Source organism: Rhinolophus sinicus, chromosome 10, assembly GCF_057876585.1.
Source record: "Rhinolophus sinicus isolate RSI-liver-muscle chromosome 10, RSI-T2T, whole genome shotgun sequence".
Lineage (NCBI taxonomy): Eukaryota > Metazoa > Chordata > Mammalia > Chiroptera > Rhinolophidae > Rhinolophus > Rhinolophus sinicus.
The window spans coordinates 1,806,411-1,826,996 of record NC_142510.1 but is presented as its reverse complement, the minus strand read 5'-3'; positions in this window follow the sequence as shown (position 1 = coordinate 1,826,996).

Below are 20,586 nucleotides of genomic sequence, written 5' to 3'. Positions count from 1 at the left end.
GACAGCCCCAGCTCCAAGGGGGAGGGCTGGCCAGGCGCCGGGCAGGGGCCCCACGCCGGTGCCCTCGGAGACCGAGCAGGCAACACCAGAGACCAGAGGGAGTGGGGGCGGCTGCTACTCAGATTGTTACACGCTATCCTCCATCAAGGTTTGTCGAGACAATCTGCAAGTCCAGATTCTGAAACTTGCCTGAGCCAAAGAAAACACGCCTGTGGACCGCCAGTTGGCAATTCCCTTTGTGGAGGAAATGGGGGTCTGAAACGGCGCTATGTGGGTGGCAAGCAGGCTAGAGGCCTTGGTCTACAATCTGGACGGAGCAAGATGGGGGCTCAGGGTCAGACGGGCGCACGTGCACAGAGGGTGGCGTGGCAGTCCCTCTGAAAAGACTCGACCCGCCATGCTCCCCGCTTCTGCTGCCCCCACCCTGTGTTGTGGGGGGACTCACAGGCCCCACCTTGAGTGTGGGGAGGAGCAGGGCCTTGTCACTGTAGCTCGGGGGCCTCTTTATTCATCACATCCCTGGAGGCAGAGAGAGGAAGGGGACGTTTCCAGAGGCAAAGGGCGCACAGCTTTCTATCAGCTGGGAGGGGACACAGAACAGAAGACACCAGCGGCTCTGGAGTCCGATGGCCCAGTGAATGTGGCCAGTACCCTCACCTCGCCCCTCTGTGCCCTCTCAATCTATTTCTCTCATTGACATTAATATTTTTTTATAAAAATAAAACCTCTTATTTTAACAAATTGTAAATTCACATGCAGTTTTAAGAAACAACGGAGAGAGGTCACAAATCCTTTCCCAATGTTCCCCCATGGTAACATCTTGCATAAATATTGTACAATATCATGGCCAAGAAATTAGGGGCTGGCCCGGTGGCTCAGGCGGTTGGAGCTCCATGCTCCTAACTGCAAAGGCTGCCGGTTCGATTCCCACATGGGCCAGTGGGCTCTCAACCACAAGGTTGCCAGTTCGACTCCCGCAAGGGATGGTGGGCTGTGCCCCCTGCAACTAGAAAACGGCAACTCGACCTGGAGCTGAGCTGCGCCCTCTACAACTAAGACTGAAAGGACAACAACTTGAAGCTGAACGGCACCCTCCACAACTAAGACTGAAAGGACAACAACTTGACTTGGAAAAAAAGTCCTGGAAGTACACACTGTTCCCCAATAAAGTCCTGTTCCTCTTTCCCAATAAAATCTTAAAAAAAAAAAAAAAGAAATTGGCATTGATACAATCCACCAGCTCATTCAGATCTCACCAGTTTAACATCACGTGTGTGTGTGTGTGTGGTTCTATGCAATTCCATCATATGCGCAGATTGTGTGACCAGCACCACGGCCAAGATCCATCACCACAAACCCCTGTGCTGTCCTCTTACAGCCAGCTCTCTAATTCATGGCAACCACTGATCTGTTTTCCACTTCTATTATTTTGTCATGGCAAGAATGTCATATAAATGGAATCACATAGCCCATAATCACTTGGGATTGGCTTCCCCCCCCCGCATTGAGTCGAATTCCCTTGAGACCCATCCAAGTTGTCACATGTATGAATAGCTTGCTCCCTTTTCTTGCTACAGGATGGGGGGCCCACAGTTTGTGTAACCACTCATCCGGTGAAGGACATCTAGGTTGTTTCCAGTTATGGGCAATTATGCAAAAAGCTGTGATGAGCATTTGCGTACTGCCTTCTGCGTGAACATACGTTTTCCTGTCTTTGGGACAATGGCTGGGCTGGATGGCAAGCACGTGTTTAATCTTGTAAGGACGGCCACACTCTTTTTGAGCGTGGCGGCTGCATCGCATCACCTACAGCAATGAATGAGCCATCGGGCTCCCCGCAACCTCACCAGCGTTGGCTGCTATCACTGTTCTTAAAAAATTGTAACCATCCTAACAGATATCTCATGGTACCTCATCGTGGTTTTAATTTGCATTTCCCTAAGACGTGAACATCTTTCCACATGACTCTCACTGACTCCTACAAGACCAGTCTTGACGAGGTTTTCTCACTTGATAAATGAAGACGATAATAACAACGGTACTTACCCCACACAGATGCTGAGAAAGTTCTCATGGAGACCTGAAGACTGACGGGCACGTAGGTGTCCCAGAAACGTTCGCTGCTACTCTTCCTGTAAGAGAGGGGTTAACAGGATGAGCTTCAGAGTCAAACAGAACCACTGCCCACTAGAGCTGAGGATCCCCGCCCGGCACCCTGCTTTATTCCTCCATATGATGGGCAGAAGCACATTATTTATCTTCCCAGGCTGCCATGAAACTCAGGTAAGACAGGCAAGGCACTTCCTGCAGTGCCTCGTAAGTACTTAACTCTGCTTTTGCCTCCATTATTCAGTTTCTCACAGGCCCCAATTAAGCCTTGCCTCCCCAACTGGCTGGTCAGGCCTCTCCCACCATTATCTCCCGGTCCCCCAGGGTCTCTCTACTGGGGCTGGGGGGAGAAGGTTCCGGATACACACTCTCCCTTTGAGGGTTGTTACATCCCAGCGCCCTCTATTGGGGAGAAGAAACAACAGACTTGGCTGGGGAGCTGGGTGAGATCACATTTATCTAGTAAGAAGCTCCGAAGTGAAAACTAGCATTTGTACTTATTGCATTTCACCTCCAAATCTGATTACATTTCTCTCCCGCTGTAAATCTGCCTTCTCTTCTGCCAACCTATTATTAAAGCCAGGACGGAATTGGTGGAGTGACACGTAAAATTTCCATCTTGGCTTTGACATTCCAGGAAGTTACAAACCAATTACAGCTGCTGAGCCTCAGGCCCCGATGAATCACCGAGCACAGCAAGGGACGGTAAGAGGCCAGAGCAGCCAAGAGGGAGACAGCGAGTTGGGAATCAAAGGTCAATTAAAAGAAAACAGGCCGTTTTAATTGGAATGTCTTGCTTATATTCACATCCCTTTCCCATAAATGAGAAAGTAAATGACGCTTGTTCATTTGTGTGGGTATGGTGGGTGTTTTTTAAAGACAATGAAGGCTTTTGAAATGGTTTCGGAGTCTCAACGATTTAAAATTTGACGTGTCCCAGGGGGAAAAGATGCAATCTGGTGACCTGCCCAAATGCCAGGAGCTCTTGGGTGGCTGCCTAACAAAGAGCCACCGGCACTCGCCTTAGGGGCATATGGGTCTAATGACACCGGTTAATGACACCAGTTCCAGCTTTGGGAATGGGCACGTCTGTGGCTCCACCGCTTAACAACTCTATGAACTCGGCCAAAGTATGAGCAACTCCTCTGGGCCTCTATTTCCTCATTAGTAAGATGAAGATAATAACGCCATCCACTGGTTATTTTAAAGGTAAAGCTACATAACGTAGCCACGGTGTGAAGCACCACGCCTGGCCAGGTATTTCCTTCCTCCTTGCTCAGCGGACCTGATGCCCCACCAGAAGACCTCAGATAAGTACTTTCTGACTGGACCCTGACTTAGGGGTATGCACCTTCCCGAGGGGGGCTTAGGTTCCAGGGCAGTCGGTTTACATTTTCTTCGTGTGGATTTCTTGGTCCTGTTCCTCTCCTAGAGACAAACGGCTGGTGGGGATTCAGCACCATGGACAGCAGGGACGCTGGGCTAGCACTGTGGCCCCTCCCTCCTGTCAGCTCGTGGCTCAAAGACGTCCTGTGACCTTGACAGCTGACTCAGTGCTAGGCTGGGGTCTTAGGGCTCTGGCCTTCATCAGTGGCGGACACTTTGCTTCCAAGTTCACATTTCTGCTCGTCTCTACAAGAAACCCCAGGCTTTTCCTGCAGGCGTGGGGGTCCTGGACAGGAAGGGGGAGACGGCAGGAGAACTAGGAGGGGAACTACCCACGGTAATTCCTGGGACGTAAGACCTAGGACGTGAAGCCTGGGTGGAAACTAAAAGGATTTTTGAGAAGAGCCAAGCTGGTATGAATCTGAAGGATGAGGAAAAGAGACAACGGGAAAAAGCGTAGCAAACAGTGAGAAGAGTCAAGTGCAGCGTGAAGCACGGGCGCAACACGGCCCGAAGCGGCTCACGAACACGACCGTGAGTAGTGAGTGGGCACCTGCAAGCCCTTTCTACGTGATGCGCAGAACACACGGGGCGGGGGGGTCAGCCTGGAACTGAAGGGAGAGGAAGGAAGAAAACAATATCCACACAGAACACACCGCTGCCTTGCAGCCATCAACACCTGTTAATCCATTTGCCAGGTTTGCTTCCCGAGAACACCTGCTCCTCTATTCCCTGCGTATCTCGTGTTGTCCTTGAAACCAGAATGCCAGTTTCCCAGGGAGGAGCAGACACCAACAAACAGCTGGCAGGAGTCACCCAGCTGGCCCTCCCTCCTCCCAGCCCTGTCCCTTTGCTGCAAGGCCAGCCCACAAGCTGCTCCCTCCCTCTGCCCACACCTGAGACCCACTCTGCAGCAAGCTCTGGCATTGCTGCCGCCGAGGAGTCCTGCCACACTTCACCTGGCCCATGCTCTGAGTGACCAGTGGAGGGGGAATCAGAGGGCACCCCTCACTCCCTCCCGGACTCCTGCCCAGGCCTCTGTCTGTGTCCCAAAGCTGGACCAGGTCACCCTTTAGAGGGTTTTCTCTCCACCTCAGTGCTTCTCAAAGTGTGGTCCTGCGATCAGCAGCGTCTCCTGGGAACTTATTAGAAATGCGAATTCTCCGGCTGGACCCCAAACCCCTACAACAAAATGCTCTGGGGAAGAGGCCCAGCATTCTGAACACGCTCTCCCAAGGGCTCTGAGCAGAGCTCGCCTCAAACACGCTTCCATGTGAGAACCCGTCTGCAGGAACCAAAGGAAGACGGTGCCTAAAGTTCCAGTGTGTGAAATTGTTCTGTTGTTCCCCTCAGCTGGTAGACCCCCGGATTAGCTCCAATTTTTCCTTAGAACAACAAAAAGTCTGCATTGGACATTCTTTCATATACACCTTCATGGACCCACACAAGGCTTTCTGGGGGCTTTGCAGGACAAAGGACGGACACAGTCAAACGGGGCTAGCTATGCCTGCGGCTTCCTCAAAGGCTGCGCCAATTTCATGTCCACCACAGAAAATGAAAGGATGGGCGTATCCTCCACAGCCTTTCCAGCTTAAACCAAGGGTTCTCAATGTTTTCATTTTCTTTTCCGCTAGGAGAGCTGAAAATGGTATCTTGTTTAGATTTGCATTTCTTTAAGAGGGAAACCGAGCATCTTTTCTTATGTTTATTAGCCATTTTAGCATAGCACCTTTGGGGGCTCGCTCGGTATTCAGCTATCAACGGGCAGGAGTTGTATCATGAAAAAAGAAAAGAAAGAAAAATGCTGCCCACCCCCTCTCTTCTGTAGAGGGCTTTGCTGTCTCAGGACAGGACCGTAAAAGGTTTAGGGTTGAGTGCAGGGTGACCAGCTGCGGTGGTTTGCTGGGAGGGGTGGGGGTTTCCCAGGACACGGGACTGAGTTGGTCCCCCAGTTGAGCGAGTTGCTCTGGGCACAACACAGCACAGCACCAGCCAGCCCGGGAGGAGGCTCCCAGCCCCGACCCGCAGGTCTCCTTCTTCCCCAGGGGCCTTTCGTGGACAGGCACAAGTGGACCCAGGGGACTTGGGCCTCTCTCTCTCTCTCTCTCTCTCTCTCTCTCTCTCTCTCTCTCTCTCTCCCCCTCCCTCCCTCCCTCCCTCCCTCTCTCTCTCTCTCTCTCTCTCTCTCTCATCTCTCAACAGCAAGCGTTTGTCAGGAGCCTGGCAAGGAGTCAGTAGCTGGAGTTAGACTGAAGCCTGTCACAGAGCTGAGGTCGGGGACACACTCAACACTGCAGTATCCTAATCACACAAAATTGCGATCCATCTGTGATTTTTACGTGAAAACGGAGTGGGGAAAGCACGGGCTTTGGAGTGGACAGACTTGAACTCTAATCATCCCAGGCCAACCTCTTCCAAGCTGCCTCATCGTGGAAACTGCTCTCACCCTCCGTTTTCTCTTTTCTAAAATGGGACCAGTAATACCTACGTCGTAGCAGAATGGGTGAGACGTGAGGAGAGCAGGAGGAAGAGAAGGCGGAAAGGGCAGATTATTCTTTCTCTCATTAACAAACAAAATTCAACTGAGTACGTGTGAAAGACCTCAGTGGGTTTGTTCAACAGTTCATGAATCGGGCAGCATCCATCTAGCAGATGGGAAGCAGCTCCCAAGAGCTAGGAAGACGAGATTTCCTAGGCAGAGGGGAGCAGAGATAAGGAAGTTACGAGGCAGAAACGCAGGGTGGCTATTGCAACGTCACTGTCCTCTAGGGAATGGCAGGGGTCAACCAGGCAGATGACTCAATAACACTGAGCAGGCGATTCCTCATTGGCTGGTGTACGGTTCCCTTTCTGGGAGCGGTGGAACTGTAATGAAGTCTCGGTTTGCGACAGGGGCTTAGCATAAGTGACTTCATTTTGGGCCTGTTATTAACACTGTCCAGGTGGAAGGAGCAGCACGCAGAGACTAGCCTGGCTTCCACACACAGCAAGCGGCACCTGCTTCTGGGCTCTGTACTACCCTGCCTGGCCCAGGGCTCAGGCGGGGCCTGACGTCCCGCCCACACTCTCCTTGCCAAGGCACAGCCCCCGGCACAGGGCTGGATGTGCCGGGAAAAAGAGGCCCGTTTTCTTCCTCGAAGGAGCCTTCCCCTTGCCTAACTGTGTGGCCGTGGGCCTGTGTCTGCCCAGAGGGGGCACATTTTGCAAATCCACACACAGGAGCTGTCCAGATTAGCAGCTAGCCCGGGTCTGCACCACCTTGCACCACTGTGGCCCCACCACCTCTCCTAGCCCCAGAGGAGGGAGCATGGGTGGCTCTCTATTCCCCCAGCCCCAAGCTAGGCTTATCTGAACGGGTCACCTGAAGAGCAATCTTCTGTCCATTATGAATCACAAATCATTTGCAAATTAGGAAGCTGCCCGAACGCTGGCACAAGGTCCCCATGAATTACCATCTGAGGCAGATGGCTGCCAATTAACGGACGTCTCAGCCATGCTGGATTCAGCAGGGCCTCACACACGGGCGCCTCAAACGGCCTTGTTCACCATCAAGGCTCCCGCTCCTCTCGATGCGGAAGCACCTCCACCCCACCCTCACCCAGAGTGTTTAGACCCGACAGGAGCCCGGCTGTGGGCCTGCAGGGCCGGCTTTGGGCTGAATACCACTCCTCCCAGCAGCCAGACCCTCATCAATTCAGAGAAGGAAAATGACGGCTGAATGATCAGTGTACTTCCGTCCCTGCAGATATCCAACCCAAGGGAGAGGGTAACCGGATGTATTCTGAGATGATTTAAACTCACGTAAATAAATACATAAACAACTCAGCAGCCGTGAACCGCAGAGGACAGGAGTTGGGTGACTCCACAGAACAAGCCCCAAATGGGGCGCAGAAAAGAGAGGCTAACTTAGAGTCTGACCCACTCAACGAGCTGGTTACCCACCCAACCAGACCAGCAACCCAGGACCAGGCGAGGACAAGCCCCAAACACCTTGTGAAACCAGATGGGTGGTCCATAGCCCTGTTTTCAATGATAAACCATGCGCACACACACGCACACACACACACACACACACGTTCCGCGTCCTCTGTCCCAGGCACAGGTCCCTCTCACATTCCTACAGACACAGGGCGTGTACCCCTCTGAGCCATCAGATGCAAAGCCCGTCCCTGTCACATGCACACCATTCGCCCGGAGACCACCCAGGGAAAGGGCACCACACAGAGACACCCCCCCCCATACATCTGCTCATCCCCCGGCCAGAGCTGCAGAGGGACCAGCGCCGGCCACCCGTGGCGTGTCCACAAGCTGGTGGTGTCCACTCCACTCTTCAGGAAGGTGCCACACCCCGGTGGCCTTGTGTGGCCACAGGCGCAGGTCACAGTGCTGCCAGCAGGGATCAGCTGCCCCTGAGGGGGGAAGGACCCCGTCCACCTGGGCTCCCCGCTGGGGGTCTGGTGCCTTTCAGACCCAGTGCAGGGGGCTGAAATCTGCTTCTGGTTCTTAGCCCCTGCATGTCCCTCACGGTGTCACACATGGTGAACGAGGGGTCCTTTCACATCCTACAGGACTTGGTGTTGTCACCCACCCAAACAGCTCAAACATGCATAACACAGAAGGTCCTAGCAGAGCCTGACACGGTCGGGGAGCTCCGAGGAAGGCAGCCTTCTGAACCCCGAAAGCCCTTGAGGGGCATTCATTGTGGTGTAGGTTCAGGGCTCAGGTCCATTGGTCAGTTTATTAGGTCGAAATATTGCCCAGACTCTGACAGGGGACCATTTCTCTGACGGGGACTCATCTGAAACTGAGGCTGGGACGTAGCCACATGTCAAAGCAGTCAATTACAACGAGGAACACAGGTCTCCCCTCAAGCCCGGTGGCCAGCACATTCTTCGCTACAGAGAAAGCCACACGGGGAGACAAACGACAGCCAAAAATCTACCAGGTCAAAACAAAACGGAACAGAATGAGCTTGAGTAACCTCGAATGTGGTGGGCACGGCGAGTTCAGCTGGGACCAGGGCCTCTCACTTCCCATGCGGCCTCGGGGTGCCACGCCAGCTTCCCGAGAGACGGGATGCTCCAGGCAAATCACGCATTGTGCCTGAAGCCTCTTGTCCCACATCTGAACCTTCTGGCCCACTCTCGAGGCAGCCCGGAGTCCTACTCCAGGCCACATGCGTCTTCCTCCCTGGCCCCCTCCCCATATTTCCTGCTTGCTCTTGGGGATTGTGGGAGAGTCGGGGATGTGGTCCTCAAGTCCCACTTCAAGGGAAGCCCACTGCCCAGCAGCAAAGGCTGTGAATAACCACAGCCGCCACCGGGCAGCTCCTTCAGGGTCCTCGGCTTTCCCACCGAGGTCCCACTCCTCCTGGGCTGGCCCTGGCCAATGACAGAGCCCGGGGATGGCATGCGGGCCTGGCCAATGCAGGTCTCCTTTGTGGGCAGCCTGTGCTCCTCAGCTGTTCCCTGGGCTTCCAGGGGCCCTGCAAGGGCTGCAATGTGGTCTCATGACTCCCCTGGCCCCATCCTGCCTCCTCCCCCCTCTGGGGGGGGGGGGTCAGCAAATTGTGGCCCATGGTCCAATCCTAGCCTGTCTGTGCCAATAAAGTTTTATTTCTACGGCTGCCTCTGCACTGCAATGGCAGGGAGACCTGCACAGCCTAAAATATGTAATGTCTGGCCCTTTGCAGAAAAAAGTTTCCAACCTCTGCTCTAGATATTACAGTTCTGATGGCAACAAAAGGCTATTGCAATGAAAAAAGAGGGTCGCGCCCCAAGGCCTGGACCCGTGAGCCTGAGACACCCACACTGCGCCTCATTTGATGTGTGTTCCCCTCTGGCTCATAACTGGTCTCGAACAACACCCTGCAGTCGATAAGGGAACTACAAGTCCAGAGCTCAGAGCCTGAAAGGTGTTGGAAGGTCAAGGGCAGGGTGGGCGTCATCTCAGCGTGTCCAGCCTGGCTTCTCCCACTAGTCACTCTATCATGCCCAGCGTGATAGAGTGGACTTTCCATGAGCCGATAGGTTCCCCACTTTGCTTAAACCAATTTGAGTGGGATTTTCTGTCACTTGCAACCCCAAAGACCTGACTTAGGCTAGGACGACACCCAGACCATATCCTCACGGCTCACCAGGCATTCCAGACAAGAGAGGGAATCCTGGAGACGGGGAGGGAGAGCTGACGTTACAAGGAAGAGGCGAGCTGGGTTTGTGCCTCCACACCCCAGAGCTGCAGGGCCAGACCTCAGCGGTGGACGGACGTGTCTTCATCCCCAAGGCCTCTGCTGTGACTGGGTCCCTGAGCAGGCATTTCCCCAGTTACAGTGAAGGAACTCTCCAAAACAGCCTGAAGTTCTTTCCAAACTTCAAATCCTCAGTGACCTGAGGATTTTATTAGACATATTTAGTCTATAATCCAGCATCTCATAAGACATCCAAGAGTGTCTTTTAAATTGCTTCTCCTCCACGCAGAGCTCTCAGGTTGCTGCTCAGACATTGAACAGAAGATGAAAAAGACCTGTCGTGAGGGTCCAGGCCAGCTCGGCCGGCCGGCTGGTGGACTTGCCTGCCTCTCACCCTCCTCTGGTCTGTGCTAAATCCCCGGCGGCTGGCTGAGGGCTGTCACCGCCTCCGCCACCACCATCAAACCGATGTTAGACCTGCAAGGCTGAGGAAATGGCTCAAATGCAACACAAAACTACACTGTTTATATTTATTCCTTATTAAACCTTTGTAATGATTCCTTATTGAACTGAAGCTTAAATAGCTCAAGACTGATCGTACCAGAACATTTAATTGTTTGCTTGTGCAACTCTCAGCCCTAATTCAATATTGTTTTTCATTGAGCAGCTTACACCGTGATGTGGTTTTTTTCTTCTTCCTGTCACTGAAGAGAGCAGGGGACTGAGGCAGAATTCAGATGAGCCCAGGTGCCCTTCAAGCTCTCATCCGATCTGCTTTTCACCCGGCGGTGGGAGACAGAGCCCTCTGGAGGCAGAATCACGGAGTTCCCGGGAACAGCTTTCCGAGGTGATCTCATGCCAAGTCCTCCGGGAGGACGCGGGTGGTTCTCAGATGAGATACGAGACAGCATGTTACTTTGTGGGGCTCCCCGTGGAAGGCTGGGGTCCTGGGCGGGAACAGCTCATGCTGGAGCCATGGCCGAGGCCTCTGTCTCTGTCACACCCCACCTCAGGGTGCCTATCTTCAGGGTCATCAGAAGCCAGCCATTTCTCGTCACCTGCGTGCCATCCATCCTCCAGGTCCCAGCCACCGTCACCTCTCCCCCAGGTTACTAGAGCTGCCCCTCCACGGGCCTCCGGCGTCTGTCCCCTCTCACCACTGCCCATTCCAGGCATGGCGGCCAGAGGCTTTTCACGTCTCCCCGATCTCACAAGCCTCCAGTGGCTCCCAGCATCCTCAGAAGAAAGCAGGGTCCTGACAGCGGCCGGCTGTCCCTGTCCTGTGCCCTCTGACCTCGTGTCCTTGTACCCTCCCCTGTGCCCACGTGGCCCCAGCTTTCTCACCTCCTTGCCGTCTCTGAATACAATGCGCATGCTTCCGCTTCAGGGCTTTTCACTTGCCGGCCCCTCTGCCCACAATGTCTCTCCAGATAACCTGCATGGCCTCCCCCCTCCCTCAAATATCACCTCTCCGTGGGGCCTCCAACCACCCAGTTCCAAACTGTAACTACCTCACTCTCTCTCATCCAGCTGTCTGATTTTTCTCCGGAACTCTTACTAAGTGACACTCATTTTAGTTCACCCGTTCGTGTTGCTTGCTGTTTATCTCCCCTACTCTATTCTTATCGTGAATTTTTTTCATTTTGCTGGAGAGGTGCTTCAAGTAAATTTCTTATAACTGTATGTGGATGGTATCTTTTCTGAGTTCTTGAACATGTAAAACTATTTGTCGTTTATCCTTATGCAAAAACAGTAGTTTGGGGTGGTTTAAAATTCTGGGGTCACAATCATTTTTCCACAGGCCACTGTAAACTTTTTGCCCTTGTCTTCTAATATTTCGTGTTGCAGGGGAGCAGTCCAATGCATCTATTTTTTTTTTCCTTTTTAACGATCACATTTTTACCTGATTTCAATATTTTCTTTTTACACTTGGAATTTACAAAAATCCACAAAATATGTCCAAACGCAGATCTTTTATCAATTAGTCCTGAGTCTTTCTGACACAACGATTTAAGTATCCAGGTCCAATCAACTTCCTTCTTTTTGATTATTTCTTCTGCTCCCTCTACTTCATTATGTATTTCTGGATCTCCTTTCACATACATATTGAATCATTTTGTTATCGTTTCATACCTTTCGTCTTTTATGATTTTTCTTTGTCTTTCTTCACCAAGTTCTAGAGAAGTTTCTTGATGAAGCCTTTTAACTCCCTCATTTGATTATGAGACCCAGTTGTTTTTCAGGCATGCTTTGTATCTCCAAAACTTTCTTTTGCTTCTCTGATAATGCCTTTGCGTAGTGTCCTGAATTTGCATGTGTCACTGCCTTATCCTCCTAAATGTCACTGCAGTAGTGTGGCTTCGCGTCGTGTCCCCTGACTCCTCAGCGTGGCACCGCCCTTTCACTCCGATGGGCTTCTTCACGTGTCTGGAGACTTGTCTCAGAAATAAGGTACAGCGTTCAATGCCAGTGGCGCAGAGAGGGCGTCCCTAGCAATTCCTCGCGTGGATGGGTTGTGAGAGCAAAGAAGGAAAGTGTAAGGCTGTTGGTATAACTGCCTCAGCTGCAGAAAGTCAAGGTAAACACACCGCTCAGTTTTCGGCCTATCACCGCCTCCGTCTGTGGGAACCCTTCTCCTACCTTATTTAAGCAGCTATTTCCCTCACCCCAATGCACACCCCCTGCAGTTGGCTACCTCGCAGGTACTGACCGCAGCAGAACCCCCCCTCTCCACCCCTACAGCTGCGAATGCAGGCCCCAGGCCACACAGCGGAGTCCACGGCGGGATGCGCGGGACTCGGCCCTCTGATCTGCATCCGCTGGTCCTCGTGTCAAGTCTGTCACGGACTCCACAGATGCTACGGGGTTTGGCAGGAACTTCTCAAGGCCCGGGGTTTCAGTGGGCCACTCCCTCCCCCGACAACCAGCTCTCCCCCGGTGCCTGCTGAGGTTTCAGGTACGGGGGACCCCGCCTTTACCCCTAGTAGTGGCTTAGAGCTCTGCGTCTGGTTCAACCAAGGACGTTTCAGTGGGATATTGGAATTGGGAAAGCGGCAGGCACACAGCTTTAAACTGTCGTCGGGTCTGTACACGTCCTTTTCTCCAGCCTATTTATTCCTTCACTGTCTCATCAGAGGGAAAACCCAAGTCACAGGAACCAGAATGACACTGGAATTCCTCCCTATTTCCAACAGAAAAGCTACTGGTGGCTAAACTTGCTCTTTTATTTTTCTGACAGACCTGAGAAAAGTAGACAAATGCAAATATTTCTCTGGGGATAATGTGGGTCCATGAGGTTATTCAGTAAATATCTCCCCACACACACTGTAAGCTACATAAAACCAAAGAGCGTGTCCGTTTTGCTCAATGTGTATAGCACACGGTAGCCGACACACAGTAGGCATGCAATCAATATTTGTTCAATAAATGAGCAACTCTTCAGCAAACCACTGGGCAGCCGAGTGGAATCTACATTGAAAACGCAGATTTCAGCTGAACCCGCAGGGCCACATTTTGACCCCAGGAATGGGCAAGGCCACAGATCACTGTTTCCTAATGGTAGTGGGACAAGAGGGCCAAAATATAATGTCCCCTGACCTGGCAGGCTTTGGACAACAAACCTAGAACCTGAGCGAGTCAAAGGTAGAACAGGAACCAAAGGAGGGTGTGAAATGTAACAGCAGTTGTGATACATGCTGTACAGCAGGGCGTGTGGGACGAAGGCGGCACTGGGGGTGGTGACGGAGGGGGTGGGACCTGGTCACTGAGTCACAGCAGACTGAGAAGAGATGAGTACAGACCAGCTGGGAGCCAAAGGCAGGGGAAACACCTCCTCCTCCCTCCTCCCTCCCATCTTCTCATTCCTGTCCCCTTTCCACGCTTCTCCCTCCTCTTCCCAGAATTCTGGATTGGGCCGCAATTAGGGGCCAATGAATCACATGTTAGTTAGGGTACAGGCCATGCTGTTGAAACCAAGACCTAACAGTGCGATTGCGATAAAGTCTAATAATAGGAATGTATGTTCTGTCACCTCACAGTCCAGCGCTGTTGGACTGCCCCGCCCCCCACGCGTGCCTTCCCCTCCAGGTGTTACCATTTCCCAGCCAGCAAGACGGGGCAAAGACAGGACGTGGAGGGCAGCCTACTTCCTTTGAGAAGATGTGACCTGGAAGTTACACATATCACTGCTTACAGTAGAAGAGAGTGGCCAGAATTTACAGATATGACCTTACCTGCCTGGAGCGAGGCTAGGCCATCAGCCTCGGCAGGGTGCAGAGTGGATAACGGAACACAGTAGCCAGTTTCCACTACAGAGGTCAAGATCATTAACCCAGAGAGATAAATTCATATGTCAACACCTGTGAACACTTGCCTGAGCGTTGAGACACGACGTTCCTATGTCATGAGCTACCGTGATTCCCCGAAAATAAGACCAGGTCTTATATTAATTTTTGCTCCAAAACACGCATTAGGGCGTGTGTTCAGGGGATGTCATCCTGAAAAATCATGCTAGGGCTTATTTTCTGGTTAGGTTTCATTTTCGGGGAAACACAATAGCTTGAGCAGGAAACGGAGGGCCCACCCAGCCCCAAAGCACAGTGAGTAATCTATCCCTCATCTTCCCAGACCGCAGCCATTGTAGGGCCATCGTCACAGCTTGTGCTGCAATCATGCACGTCCCCCACGAGACTCATCGTAGCCCCACCCCTGGGTGCTGGCCTTATCAGTCCTACACATCTGCGGGTTCTCGACTCATTGGTCACCACCTCCCTTGTTTGACAGGGAGACATACTCCAGAATGAACACGTCGGGAACCAGGAAAATGCACTGTTCTCCAGGCCTCACCCAGACCAATCGGATCAGACTCTCTCAGTGAGCGTTCGAGACGTCAATCATTTTTTAAAAGCTCCCTGGGGGAGGGAAGTGACCCAGAGCCTCAACACTCAGAAATACCACTTACATAAGGCAGTGCTTTGCTTGGCCCTGGCTCGGGTGGGGTGGTCCATCTTGTGAAGCTCAAATCACATTTAGGCTCGTCCGCGGTCAACCAGACAGAGGAGGACGGAAACTTTCCCAAGGCCATTCAGCAAGTCTACCAGCTCCTAGTCCCACCCCCAAAGCTCAAGCTGTGCAGCCTTTTCAACACGGCTCAAGGCCCGGCCACTGAGTTAGTCCCATGAACCTTCCTCATCCACTCACTTCGGGTGAAGACCAGGGAAATCCAACCGCTACTCCTGTTCCCACCAAGCACCAGACATTTTTCTGAATGTCTGGCACAAAGGCCGCCAAGCGAGGAAGCAGTACAGCTAGGACTTGCCCCAGGCAGTCTGGCTGCAGAATACATGACGACCTGCGCGGCAGGAAGGAGACGGCTGTTCCCACCTCTATACCACAGGTCAGGGAAACACCAATGCGAGATTCAGACTGAACAAACGTCTAATGAGCATCGAAATCTGCAGGAAACCTCCACGCTACCTGTCAGGGAGGTTCTGAAGCATCAGACGCTCGAGCCCTCCCCTCCTCTCACCCACCTGTCCCCCAGGTAATCCCACACTGGGACTTCTCTAGAACACCTCTGCCCGAGTCTGCTGAGAGCCCTCAGGGGGACTGCCTTCCTTCTCTTCCTCTAAGCCCAGGATGGCTCAGCAAAGACCGGTCAATGGGTCACCCAGCCTAATGGGAGAGGGGACAGCATACTCCAGACACACGGCCAAGCTGCTGCACAGACAGGCTCTCTGCCCTTGGCCCACAGGGAGAATCTGGCTGCTGAAGCCCCATTAGCCCGGGAGAAAGCTATTGGGGAACACGAGAGTGGTTAAGTGGACAGTAGCACGCATGTCACCTTTTGTTAGCCCCTTTCTGTACTGTCACCCTGACAAGCTCTGCCTGACACAGGGGCATTAGTTTTCCCTGCCACCTTGCTGCAGACACACAGATTTGTTTGGAGCGATGACAAATGAAACGTGAATGTGGCTGCAGGCCCAGTGCTGAGATGCTGAGAATACAGGTCGTATCACGCCTCTGTGCCATCCTCCCGTCCCCAGGACGCCTTCAGCCACTGCTTTACATCTGCGACTTCCTGTGGCTCCGCCCAGGATGGTAGGTGCGATGGTAGTGAGCAGCAGAAAGCTGATGAAGAAAAATTCACTCCCTCCACACAGCTTCTGAGCTCGTGTTTGTCTTCATTTGAACCACCCTGGGTGGACACGTTCTAATTGCAAGCCACTTCCATTCTTTTTCCTGAAGCAGGCAGGGCATCAATTATAAAATAAATAAATGATTAAGAAACCTCTAATTATTGTTATTCGTTTCTTACTTGAAGGTCCTTCCAAGCTGCGGCTTATTAAAGTCATTCATCACGAGGCCGCATGCCCTTTCTGGAGGCGCCGCTCGCGGGACCAGCGCGGGAGTGGCTCTCGCGCGCGGCACACGGCGCTTAATAAACCCCGGGAATATTGATGGCTGCGAAGGCCTCCCTGGGCCTCAACGCCAGCGTGATGGATGGGTGCGCCCTAAACGTGGCGGCTGTGTCTGCGGCCACGTGTCAGCCCCGCCGCCACAGGTGTCAGCCCCCGCAGACGGCCGCCAGCGCTAACCACCCCTCCGGGGCGCACGCACGGAGACGCCCGCGTGTCCCACCCAGGGCCTGCATCCATTTTTCATGTGCTGCGGTCCCTGGGCTTATTAAATATTTATAACAATGTCATTATTTACCAAACAAGCTGCCAAGCTGTGTCCGAGGCCCCCAGAGCCAGACTCCTGCGGGTGCAGGGCAGGGCCCACCCTCCGTGTCCCTCTTCCTCCCGGGGACCGTTTTCGGGGAGGCAGTTTGCTCCAGCAGTCAAGTAAGTGTCCGCCTTCCTTGGAAAACGCCTCTGTAGGTTCTCCCCACGCGGGAACAGGGGAGACCAAAGCATGGCGACGCTAAGTGACCTTGAGCTGGGGCCTCTCCCATCAGGAACCCCCCCCACCCCCGGCCATGCTGACCTCGCCGTCGCCCGGTCCACTCTCCAACGCACTGTCCGCTCTGATTCCACAGGTGGTGTCTCCAGGCACCAGACAAAGAACTGCACGCCAGGAAGACTGGCGAGGACATCGCCGCCAGGGCTGGGGACGCGGCAGCCTGGCAGACACCAGAGGGCTGCCCCCTAGCGCTCCTCCAGGAGCCCACGCGCCAACCCCCGACACGGGCTGGAAACGCCCCGCACTCACTTCCTTCACTTTCCTCGCAACCCAGTCACAGGCAGGCAACCAAGATCCACTGGGGCGTGAGGGAGGGTTTTCAGAGAACGGGGTGGGTCTGAGAAATAGTCTCCTCCTGGTCTAGATACCCAATCAGAGAAAGGTCCCGCCTTCTTCCACGGGCGGGACGTCGTCCACGTTACAGACACCAGACGCCAGGACGAAGGCTACCATGCTGAGAGCGGCGACAGATGAGCCTGGTCCTCGATGCCCCGTCTGCCCTGACTTCTTACTGAGGCGACAATTAGTGCCCACATCTGAGGAGACGCAGAATGTTACATGGCCCAACACTCTCCCCCTACACAGTCACTAAGTACAAGGGGAACACAAGTAACTTTACAGTGGAGAAACCCAGAGACACCGCCTTGTCACAAGTAATAAGACACATCAATGTTACGTTCTCCCCACGATGCCCTGAGAAGGGCACGTGGCTTTTGTGATCTTTTTGGCCCAAATGCAAAACCTCCATCTAACTGTGACAATGCCTGAGTCAAACCCAGATTAAAGGGCAAGTTATATAGTAACTGGCCCAGACGCTTCAAAATTGTCCAGGTCATGAAAGATTGAGCTGTCACATGTCAAAGGAACTAAGGAGACATAACAGAGAAGTGTAACGTGGGATCTGGGACTGGATTCCCAGACAGAAAGAAGACCTCAGTGGGGGAAAACTGCAGTCTTTACCTGGATTTCACCAGTGTTTCCCCCTTCTAGTACTTGCACTACTAAATGCGGTTGTATATTTGCCTATTAAATGCCCTTATTTAATACAGTGTAGGGTACCGGGGTCGTACTGGGAAAAAACACAAGCTTTGCAGTCAGCAGCCTAGATTCATCCCCAAGATCTATCACTGAACACCTGTGTGAGTTTCAGGTACGTTAGTTCCTCACTCTGTCTCAATATACATATGTACAGAGTTGAAATAATGGAGCAGACTTTGGCTGGACATTTTCTTGCCTATGCTGAAAGCATCCAAAATGACACAAGGAACAGCGCAAAGACAAAGACTCTGCTCACACAGAGAAGACATGTGATAAACTAGTGAAGAAATAAATAAGAGCGGTGAGAATAAAACGGTGACGAGGTGACGAATGCCTGTGGAGTGGGACGCTGACGCTGGACATGGGGGCCTACGGAGGACTTGCTAAGGTTCCACTGAGACAGAAGGGACTTGCCCTATGAACACCCGGGGGGAAGAGCATTCCTGGCAAGGAAACAGCAAGTGCCAAGGCCCTGTGGTCGACACAGTTAAAGGTGGCTTCTGTGTCTGGAGTGGAGGAAGAACGGTATCAGACGGGGCTGGGGAAGTGGGCAGATTTAAGAGGCTCATGCAGAAGCCCCACCGAGACGGGTGAGTTGGACTTGGGCGTGACCAGTGGAGAGAAAGAGAAGTGGGCAGATTTCGCACATGACTGGAAATAGAGCTGGACAGGGCCTGCCAATGGATTGGACGTGAGGAGCGGGGTGAGTGATGGACCGTGGGTTTCTGGCCTAAGAAGCTGAGGTGGACAGTGTTGCCATTTACTGAGTCCTAGAAGAGGGTGGAAAAATGGATCAGAAGCTGTAAAGAGATAATGGCTGCAAGTTCCCAAGTCTGATGCATGACGTGCAGGATCAAAACAAACAAATTAAAAAACCCAGCGCCTAGGCCCAACAGAATAAAACTGATAAAAAACAAAGGGTGGCATCTTCAAAGCATTTAGAAAAGACACATCCCTTCAAAGGAACAGCTAGAAGACAAATAGCTGCCGTATCTACAGAAATGATAAAGGTCAGAAGGCCATGTGATGAAAAGGAAAGAAAGTAACTGCCAACCTAGAATTCTATTTCCAGTGAAAATACTCTTCAAAAGTCAAGACAAAATAAAGACACTTCCAATCTCATGAAAGCACAGAGAATGCATCATTAGCACGGGCTTAAAAAAGAAACACTAAAGGGAATTCTTCCGGCAGAAATAAAATATCACAGAAGAAACCCCAAAATGCAGGAAGGAATGACAGCAACGGGAAGCAAATATTGGTAAACCCAATACTGACCCGCACGTTAGTGACGATGCCAATTATACAAGTTATATATCTACATGTGGTAAATATACGTAGACTTAGGAAGCAGAACAACAGATAGTAAGTGGTGGAAAGAGTAAAATGGCATTCAAGTGTTCGGAGGCCCTGAAAGGGTGAAAATTACTTATTTCACTTAGACGCTGATAAATCGATCCTGCATGTTGAAAGCACAAGGCGAAGCACTGGAAGGAGAGCAAAAGAATAACAAACAAGCTAACGGCCGTGAGACACTGGAATTTTAAGAAATGCTAGATTGCTCGAAGAGAAAGGCAAGAAGAGAGAAAGGAATATAAAACAGGTGGGAATAATATCACAGACAGTAACACAGCAGATAAAACCAGGTACATCAGTAACTGTGCTAAATATAAATCAACCAACCATGAAGCCCCCCCGCCCCCAGTGACCACCTGGATGCTGTCACCACATTTTACAGGTGAAGAGATCAAGGCAGAGAGAAGTAACCTACCCAAGGTTGTCCGGCCAGGACGTCCTGGTACCAGAATTCAAACCCAGCCGCCAGCCTCAGGGGCCCGAGCACGTCCCCCCTCCAGGAGCTCCCCTCCTCTCTGTCCACCCAACAGTGCTTTAGGTCACCCAGGTTCCCATAACAACCTCCTAACAGGGCTCTTGGGTACCACATTGTTGCCATGGTGACCATGCCAAGACACAAACTGGATCTCCTCCCTGTCCGAAGTTAAAATGTCTTCCTAGATTCTCGTTTACTTCAAGACAAATGAATTCAGTCATGAAGGGTCCCTGTAGACGCGGCCTCTGCCAACCCCGCCTCCCCCTGCACCGTTTCCTGCCTTACGTTCCAGGAAGATCGGACTCCCGGGGTTTCCAGGCAGTTTTCCCAGCCTGGAGCGTGTGCGTTATGCTCCAACACACCCCCTCCCACCGTAAATCTCCCTGAGGGCCCGCCCCTCCCCCCACCCCTCAGTTGTTACTGTGACTGGCATCTCTCCCTGGGCAGTTCCTGTTTCAGGCTCTGCGCCCAGCACTGGCTTCATGCCCATCACACTCCCGCAACTCTACGATGCAGGTTCGCCCTCTCCTGGACAGGCAGGCACACTCAGCACGGCTACGTGATAGGCCCAGGCCAGTCCACCGGTCCTCAGGGTGAACGGTCACCGAGCGACCGCGTGCGCCTGGCACTCCCCCAGGTGTAGGGAAAGAGCTGTGAGCAGAGCAGACAGAGCAGGCGGACCCCTCTGCCCTCCTGGGAGCAGTCAGGCCCTGGCTTTCTGCATCCGCGGGATCAACCAACCACGGATGGAAAATATTTGAAAGCAAGTTCCACTCTCGCTGCCGTGTACTATGGAGCTAGTCAGGCCTGTGACACTGCATCTGTCCAACACGCACAGACTGTCTCCTCTAATGCCCTCAACAGCACAGTGTAAAGACGATGTACATAGCATCCCAGATGTCAGGTGTTGTAAGTACCTGAAGGGTGTGTGTAGGTTACGTGCACAGACTGCGCCATGTCGGCGAAGGGACTTGTGCGTCGTGGATTCTGGCACCCGCGGGGGTGCTGGGCCCAGTGCCCCACGGGTTCCCAGGGATGACTGTATTACATGCACACATGCCGTGATGCTTGGTGA